This window comes from Oncorhynchus kisutch, linkage group LG11 (assembly GCF_002021735.2).
Source record: "Oncorhynchus kisutch isolate 150728-3 linkage group LG11, Okis_V2, whole genome shotgun sequence".
NCBI lineage: Eukaryota > Metazoa > Chordata > Actinopteri > Salmoniformes > Salmonidae > Oncorhynchus > Oncorhynchus kisutch.
Window position 1 is genome coordinate 35,098,243 of NC_034184.2, and position 10,094 is coordinate 35,108,336.

The window sequence follows — 10,094 nt, forward strand, 5'->3', positions numbered from 1 at the left end:
TGCCCTCCAGGACACCTACACCACCCGATGTCACAGGAAGGCCATAAAGATCATCAAGGACAACAACCACCCGAGCCACTGCCTGTTCACCCCGTTATCATCCAGAAGGCGAGGTCATTACAGGTGCATCAAAGCTGGGACCGAGAGACTGAAAAACAGCTTCTATCTCAAGGCCATCAGACTGTTAAACAGCCACCACTAACATTGAGTGGCTGCTGCCAACACACTGACTCAACTCCAGCCACTTTAATAATGGGAATTGATGGGAAATGATGTAAAATATATCACTAGCCACTTTAAACCATGCTACCTAATATAATGTTTACATACCCTACATTATTCATCTCATATGTATACGTATATACTGTACTCTATATCATCTACTGCATCCTTATGTAATACATGTATCACTAGCCACTTTAACTATGCCACTTTGTTTACATACTCATCTCATATGTATATACTGCACTCAATACCATCTATTGTATCTTGCCTATGCCGCTCTGTACCATCACTCATTCATATATCTTTATGTACATATTCTTTATCCCCTTACACTTGTGTCTATAAGGTAGTAGTTTTGGAATTGTTAGCTAGATTACTTGTTGGTTATTACTGCATTGTCGGAACTAGAAGCACAAGCATTTCGCTACACTCGCACTAACATCTGCTAACCATGTGTATGTGACAAATAAAATTTGATTTGATTTGATTTCTTTCTCTTTATCTGGCTCTATCTATGTATCTCTCACAGACTTTGTATCTCTCTGACATTCTCATTGTAACCCTAATTCTCCTTCTGTCTCTTTCTGTCTTTGTGATCTCTTCAGCAAGGGCGCAACTTTGGTTTTAGAGGTGGGAGGGAAATCATTTTTCGGGGGACTTGGTTCCCCCTTTTCTGTTATAACAGCCTCCCCTCTTCTGGGAAGGCTTTCCACTAGATTCATCCCACAGGGGTTGAAATCAGGGCTTTGTGCAGGCCAGTCGAGTTCTTCCACACGGATCTCAACAAACACTTTCTGTAAGGACCTCGCTTTGTGCATGGGGGCATTGTCACGCTGAAACAGGAAAGGGCCTTCCCCAAACTGTTGCCACAAAGTTGGAAAAACAGAACTGTCTAGAATGGCATTATATGCTATATAATTTATTTATTTTCACTGGAACTAATGACGATAGCCCGAACCATGAAAAACAGCCCCAGACCATTATTCCTCCTCCACCAAACTTTACAGTTGGCACTATGCATTCGGGCAGGTAGCGTATTCTTGTGCTGACGTTGCTTCCAGAGGCAGTTTGGAACTTGGTAGGGAATGTTGCAACAAAGGACAGATGATTTTTACGCGCTACGTGCTTCAGGACTCAGCGGTCCCATTCTGTGAGCTTGTGTGGCCTACCACTTCGTGGCTGAGCCATTGTTGCTTCTAGACAGGTGGCATCCTATGACTGTGCCACGTTGCTAGTCACTGAGCTCTTCAGTCAGGTCATTCTACTGCCAATGTTTGTCAGTGGGGATGTCATGGCTGTGTGTTTTATAGACCTGACAGCAACGGGTGTGGCTGAACTAGACGAATCCACTAATTTGAAGGGGTGTCCACATACTTTTGTATCTATAGTGTAACTCTGTATAGTGCTGTCGTAGATGGAGTGAAAACCCCATGCTTCAGGAGGGCTGCTGTATGAGGGTGTGGGAGATGAACCAATGATGCTGTCAGGGGGAAGTGCTGCACAGAGTTCCACCCTTCAATGCTTTGATGCTCTACTGGGCATCTGTCATGACGACCATGCAGGTATGGCCCCATTCTGACCAGATAAGCCTCTCTTTCTATATAAAAAGTCAAGTGAATTTTCAGTGATATTTCAATTTGGGTTCTAACCAAAGCATATCTCCCCTCTGATCTCACCTCTTCACTCTCCTAATTTCTCCTTGGTCGTTCCTCCTCTGCATCTCTCCATGTACAGCATCCTTCCCACTGCCAGCTGATAGAGACTCCGACTGGCTGTCCCCCTCTAGGTGACTTTGTCTTTTGACTGCTGTTGGTCTGCCTTGGTGGATCTGCAGAGTTACCATCTCTCTAACATGGCCCGAAACATACAGTTGAAGTCGGAAGTTTACATGCACCTTAGCCAAATGCATTTAAACTTAGTTTTTCACAATTCTTGACATTTAATCCTGGGCATCTGTCATGACGACCATAAAAATTCCCTGTCTTAGGTCTGGTAGGATCACCGCTTTATTTAAAAAATGTGAAATGTGAAAATAATGGTAGCGAGAATGATTTATTTTAACTTTTATTTCTTTCATCACATTCCCAGTGGCTCAGAAGTTTACATACACTCAATAAGTATTTGGTAGCATTGCCTTTAAATTGTTTAACTTGGTTCAAACATTTCGGGTAGACTTCCACAAGCTTCCCACAATAAGTTGGGTGAATTTGGGCCCATTCTTCCTGACAGAGCTGATGTAACTAAGTCAGGTTTGTAGGCCTCCTTGCTTGCACACGCTTTTTCAGTTCTGCCCACAAATATTCTATGGGATTGAGGTCAGGGCTTTGTGATGGCCACTCCAATACCTTGTCTTTGTTGACCTTAAGCCATTGTGCCAAAACTTTGGAAGTATGCTTGGGGTCATTGTCCATTTGGAAGACCCATTTGCGACCAAGCTTTAACTTCCTGACTGATGTCTTGATGTTGATTCAATATATCCACATCATTTTCCTACCTCATGATGCCTTCTATTTTGTGATGTGCAACAGTCCTTCCTGAAGCAAAGCACCCCCACAACATGATGCTGGTGCTGGATGGTGTTCTTTCGCTTGCAAGCCTCTGCCATTTTCCTACAAACATAACGATGGTCAGTATGGCCAAACAGTTATATTTTTGTTTCATCAGACCAGAGGACATTTCTCCAAAAAAGTACTATCTTTGTCCCCAAGTGCAGTTGCAAACCGTAGTCTGGCATTTCTATGGTGGTTTTGGAGCAGTGGTTTCTTCCTTGCTGAGCAGCCTTTCAGGTTATGTCGATATAGGACTCGTTTTACTGTGGATATAAACACTTTTGTACCTGTTTCTTCCAGCATATTCACAAGGTCCTTTGCTGTTGATCTGTGATTGATTTGCACTTTTCGTAACAAAGTACGTTCATCTCTAGGAGACTTAACTCATCTCCTTCCTGAGCGGTATGATGGCTGCGTGGTCCCATGGTGTTTATACTTGCATTTGTACAGGTGAACTTGGTACCTTCAGGCGTTTGGAAATTGCTCCCAAGGATGAACCAGACATGTGGAGGTCTGATTTGTTTTGATTTTCCCATGATGTCAAGCAAAGAGGCACTGAGTAATACATCCACAGGTACACCGCCAATTGACTCAAATTATGTCAATTAGCCTATCAGAAGCTTCTAAAGCCATGACATAATTTTCAGGAATTTTCCAAGCTGTTTTAAGGGATGTTTAGAGTGTGCAAAGCTGTCATCAAGACAAAGGGTGGCTACTTTGAAGAATCTCAAAAATTGAATATATTTTGATTGGTTTAACACTTTTTTGGTTATTACATGATTTCATATGTGTTATTTCATAGTTTTGATGTCTTAACTATTATTCTACAATGTAGAAATGAGTAAATATATAGAAAAACCTTTGAATGAGTAGGTATCCAAACTTTTGACTGGTACTGTATATATGTGTATATACTATACATGTAACCAAAAGATAGTGATGTATCCATATCAGTGTTGACTGTGTGAGTCATGTCTGTGAGATCAGTGCTCTCTGGGTGGCACCACGTATACTCTTTGGGAAGGGCAGTGGCCTGGAGCTGCCGGTGCCAGTGTCATCCAATGCTTGACTATAACTTCAGTTTTCTTGCTTAGGTAAACACTACATAGTTCTTCTAAATATTATTACTCAAACTAGTTGGAAATCAAGTTCTGGCAAGGGCTGACCCACTTCCAACACTCCCTGGGGCATTTGTGTAAGATGATCTACTTTACTAGGAATAACCAAGCAAACGATGTGGCGCCATCAACTAAGCCGACACAGTTAAATGCTTTATATGCCAGTTTTTTATGACCTAACAACACAACTTTATGGTCCACACTAAAATATGGGTGGCGGCAGGTAGCCTAGTAGTTACAGTGTTGGACCTGTAACCGAAAGGTTGCTGGATCGAATCCCTGAGCAGACCAGGTAAAAATGTCATTCTGCACCTGAACAATGCAGTTAACCCACTGTTCCCTGGTAGGCTGTCATTGTAAATAAGAATGTGGTCTTAACTGACTTGCTTAGTTAAATAAAGGTTCAAATCAAATGGAAAAAAAGCATACCAAACAGAAATGGGAAAACATTGATGCTTTGTTGTGTGACATTATAGTGGTGGTTTCTGTCATAGGTATTGAATTGTAAACCACTTTGCCTTGTTACCTCCATTGTGGGGCTCCAACCCTACCCAAAGTGCATCTTAACCTGCCAGTAGTTATGGGATTAAGGGATTCTATGCTTGAGTAGAAACCCTTCGGTGTGATGTAGGCTGTCTTACAGTAGATAGAACAAATGGATTTACCAGCCATGCTTTCGTATGGGGTCTCAAATGGCCCCCCAAAAATAATGTTTATTCACTGATGTGTGTTATGGTTAGTAGCAGTAGTGGTCACGGTACTGGGTCAGCTTGGTAAAAGAGATTGAAAGTGAATGGTACTGTGATGTACACAGGACACTAACAGGATAGGAGGACCTGGCTGATGCCAATACAAATCCTTCACTGATGTGGTAAACTGCAGTTGGCAACATGCCTCAGCATTGCTTCACATTTCAACTCTAAACATCAGTACGCAGTTTGAGAGGTCTTCCCTTATCCAGTAGCCTTTATGACTAGATTCAATCAGATCATGCGTTAACCGGCGATAGACGACACCCTCATAGCTGATGTTTTGGAGGTGTTTGAGGTGTAACTGCATTGGAGCTGTCAAATTGGTGAGCCGCTGCTCTTGATCATTGTCATAAAACCACACCCGTCCTACTCGCGTCAGAAGTCCAGAACAAGAAAGTCTAAGCTATAGAAATAATTACGCTAAATTTGAAACCATACACAAAATGCATAATTTGACCGAATAATTAATAAGCGGTCATAATTTCATGGAGTCTGTGAAGGAAGAAACCACATGGAAAAAGTGACAAGGAAGTTAACTGATTTCACCAAGTCAAATTAATTAATTTATTGTGTTGAGGTTTCATGATGCTTGTATCTAAACCAAAGTAGATAACATTAAGCTTGTTCTTTTCATCAGCTTGGGTGTTTTTATGCTTCGATATGAGGTCCTAAACCTAGCATGAAAGTGCATCCTTGTAGCTGTGTGGGTTAATATAGTCAAAATGTTTGCCTTCAGGTAAGTTGAGTCAATGGTAAGTTGAGCAAATTAATGTGCATGAGTTATGTTAAAAGTTTTGCCTGTGTTAAAAGATGCTTAAAAAATGTAAAAGACCAAAAAGGGATAGTGTTTAATTGTTTTGGGGCAATAAAGTTGTAAAATGTTAGTGGTCATATTTTAGTCAGTACAGAAATTTGTCGGCCGATTAATTTACCCTGTCCCGCGGATTTATCCTCCCCAAAAAGCTATATTTTCAGAACTGTAATGTATATGTAACAGTATAGCTTCCGTCCCTCTCCTCGCCCCAACCTGGGCTCGAACCAGGGACCCTCTGTACACATCAACAACAACCACCCCCGAAACATCGTTACCCATCTCACCACAAAAGACACTGCCCTTGCAGAGCAAGGGGAACAACTACTTAAAGGTCTCAGAGCAAGTGACGTCACCGATTGAAACGCTATTAGTGCTCACCACCACTAAATAGCTAGCCATTTCACATTGGTTACATATACATTAATTCTGATTATTTCCAGGGTTACACAACATCCTGAAATATATGTAGATGTCCTTGGTAGAAAGAATGCTATATTTCCCTTGATGGAGTGATGCTGACTGAAAAAAATAGCTAAATTTACCCCACTCTTCCCTAAATTACATTTCACATTACGCTGTTCAAACTTGTAATGGCTCTATGGGATTCCTCTCATTGCGACTCTGTGCAACCAATAGCAATGTCTGCTTTAGGTATAATGCCAGGAACCAATTGTGGATTGGACAGCTCTAACGTAATTCTACCTCTGACACTGTCAAAACAACCGCTATGCGGATGTCGGCTAAAGCAGATCTGAATGAATAGAGCCCAAGATATCCTGGTAGTGGATAGAGCGAGGATGTGCAGACATGTCATCATTGCCCGACTTTAACGTCCAGTTGGGGGATGTGGATGATGAAGGGCGATATTCTATTCCATTTTATTTTGCATGGAAAGGTGACATGTAAAAAAGCCCAGCTTAACTCAGACACTATAATGGTTCTTAGGGACCTGAGCCACTGAGCTTGTGTCAATGATCCAACCTGTTTCACCATGGTAACCATGGTTTCACTGTACTGTAGCTGGGGGAAGTGAGGGATGGAGCGATATAGGAAGGTAGAGAGGAAGAGAGAGGGAAATTACACCCTTGAGTTTAGTCGTCCAAGCTGACGGCATCTGGGCAGCAAGTGGCAGGCTGGAAACTGGCCAGCCTCAGGGCATGCCAGTTGTGGCCCTGCCAGAGAGTGAGCCAATCACATTTAGAGGAAGAGAGAGAGAGACTTCTGAGAGTGACTAGGCAGACCTCAAAGCAATCCAACACTGCAGCTGAGCCCTGTTCATGCTAGGAGTCTTTATCAACAAGACAAGGAAGGGAGCATGGATTAGGAGCTGTACAGTAGCATGTTGATGTACCAATTGGTTCTCAGATGGTCTAAATACTGTATGTAGTCCCTGCCTTAGGTCAGTTAGGACCACCACTTTATTTTAAGAATGTGAAATGTCAGAATAATAGTAGAGAGTATGATTTTCAGCTTTTATTTATTTCATCACATTCCCAGTAGGTCAGAAGTTTACATGCACTCAGTATTTGGCAGCATAGCCTTTAAATTGTTTAACTTGAGTCAAATATTTTGGGTAGCCTTCCACAACCTTCCCACAATAAGTTGAGCGTGATAGAGCTGGTGTAACTGAGTCAGGTTTGTAGGCCTCCTTGATCGCACATGCTTTTCCATCCTGCACAAAAATGGTCAATATGTTTGAGGTCAGGGCTTTGTGATGGCCACTCGAATACCTTGACTTTATTATCCTTAAGCCATTGTGCCACAACTTTGGAAGTATGCTTAAGGTCATTGTTCATTTGGAAGACTCATTTGCGACCATCCTGACTGATGTCTTGAGATGTTGCTTCAATATATCCATATAATTTTTCTACCTCATGATGCCATCTATTTTATGAAGTGCACCAGTCCCTCCTGCAGCAAAGCACCCAACAACATGATGCTGCCACCCCCGTGCTTCACAGTTGGGATGGTGTTCTTTTGCTTGCATGCCTCCACCTTTTTCCTCCAAACATAACGATGGTCAGTATGGCCAAACAGTTCTATTTTTGTTTCATCAGACCAGAGGACATTTCTCCAAAAAGTACAATCTTTGTCCCCATGTGCAGTTGCAAATCGTAGTCTGGATTTGTATGGCGGTTTTGGAGCAGTTGCTTCTTCCTTGCTGAGCGGCCTTTCAGGTTATGTCGATATAGGACTCATTTTACTGTGGATATAAATACTTTTGTACCTCTTTTGTCCAGCATCTTCATAAGGTCCTTTGCTGTTGTTCTGTGACTGATTTGCACTTTTCGCACCAAAGTACGTTCATCTCTAGGAGACAGAACTCATCTCCTTCCTGAGCGGTATGATGGCTACGTGGTCCCATGGTGTTTTTTTTCTTGCGCCCAATTGTTTGTACAGATGAATGTGGTATCTTCAGGCGTTTGGAAATTGCTCCAAAGGATTAACCAGACTTGTGGAGGTCTGCAATTTATTTTGGCTGATTTGTTTTGATTTTCCCATGATGTCAAGCAAAGAGGCACTGAGTTTGAAGGTAGGCCTTGAAATACATCCACAGGTACACCTGCAATTTACTCAAATTATGTCAATTAGCCAATCTGTTCAAAGGCACAGTCAACTTGGTGTATGTAAACTTCTGACCCACTGGAATTACCACTAAATTATAAGTGAAATAATCTGTCTGTAAAATTACTTGTGTCATGCACAAAGTAGATGTCCTAACCAACTTGCCAAAACTATAGTTTGTTAACAAGAAATGTGGAGTGGTTGAAAAACAAGTTTTAATGACTCCAACCTAAGTGTATATAAACTTCCGACTTCAACTGTATGTTCCGTCAACATTGTGTTGCATTATATTGTCACTGCCTAGCAATTCACATAGTATACCTTAGAATAATGTCAGCACACCTCTTACAATTATATTGGTTTTTATTGAAAATGCATTTGTTTTAAGGTAAAAACAGTACAAAATGCATAATATTGCAAATCAATGAATTGCACTTCCTTAAGGTATAGCTATGTGTCTGTCCTTCAATATGCTACAGATGTAGGATCTTTATTTGATCACTGTTTTGTTGCGGAGAACTTTCCTGCACAGCAAGAAATGTACACTTGTGTATTTGATGTTTAAAATGGCTTCTAAAGTTTGTAATTTCCATTTTAAAATGTCATACTTGATTTGCCCTAATGAAAAATCTATCGACCCCTACAAAAAATGTAATTAATTATAATCCACATTCACATTGCCTATTTCTGCAGGTGTATTTTCTTTCAGTAGCAAACTGGCTCAAATTAAGTTCCTCCATCTGTACAGTAATATTGAAGGACCTGGTAACCCAGTCAAGAAGATCAAATGTGTGATTGAATCACTTGCTGTCAGTGTGACATTTTTTATGTGAGATTTAAATTATTATCTATAAATATTAGGTGCAATAAGTGGATGGTTTAAGTTGCTACATCAAATGAATCCATCTGATCCAAAGTCACTATTCGTCAAAGGCCTAGAAATATAAAGATTGAATACCCTACATGCTTATGTATACTGTAAATAGCCCTTCTTTATTGTTGTAAGTTCAGTGCATGGATTGCTACTTCTGGGTCGTGAGTTGATTCCACCCCTAATGTAATCATATCGGAGATAGTAAGCAAAGGTGTTTGGTGCTGATCAACGTTAATCAAAATGATTGGTGAGTTGCAGAATTATGGCATTACGTGAAGGACCATATGGTCTGTGATGATGATCAGTTGAGCCAAGTGAGTTAGAATTAAGCAATAAGGCCATTATACCACGGCTAAGGCCTGTTCTTTACACACAATACAAAGCGGAGTGCATGGATACAGCCCTTAGCTGTGGTACATTGGCCATAAACCACGAAGCCCCGAGGTGCCTTATTGCTATTATAAACTGGTTACCAACCTAATAAGAGCAGTAAAAATAAATGCTTTGTCATAACCGTGGTATACGGTCTGATATACCACGGCTGTCAGCCAATCAGTATTCAGGGCTCGAACCACCCAGTTTATAATGTGAAATGCATATTCCAGAGAGAATAGTGATGCATTCCTCCTGTCCTTACAGTACATTTCCTTTCTGTGGGTTAGAGTAAGTTAGTGAGATGTTAACCTGTATGTAAGTGAAAGGCAATGACAGCTTTGTGCATGTGAATTGATAAAGAAGTGTCAAAACCATGCTTACTTTTTCAACTGAAATTCAATCATATTTTCATAAAATAGTCTGCTGCATGTTGAATAACACAGTAATAAGAAACTTTAATATGTAATATAATATAATCAACAAACTTTAATATGTTAAAATAAGTCTATATTTTTTTCTATATGCAATAGTCAAATCTTGGATTCAACCCCTATTTCTGCACATTGATGGATTAGAACAGCTATTAGAACAGAACTATAACCATGACTATATCCTGTTTCTAAAAAACAAAGCAGTCGAGGATCCCATATATCGCAATCTTCCTTTACATACTCCTGAAGTGCATGTCTGTGTGCAGAGAAAGAGAAAGAGAGAGAGCGAGACAGACAGACAGAAAAAGGGAAAGAGAGAAAGGGGAAGAAAGGGGAGAGAGAGTAACTGGGCTCTCTCAAGACTGGAGAGAATAGGCAAGAAGGGTTCATG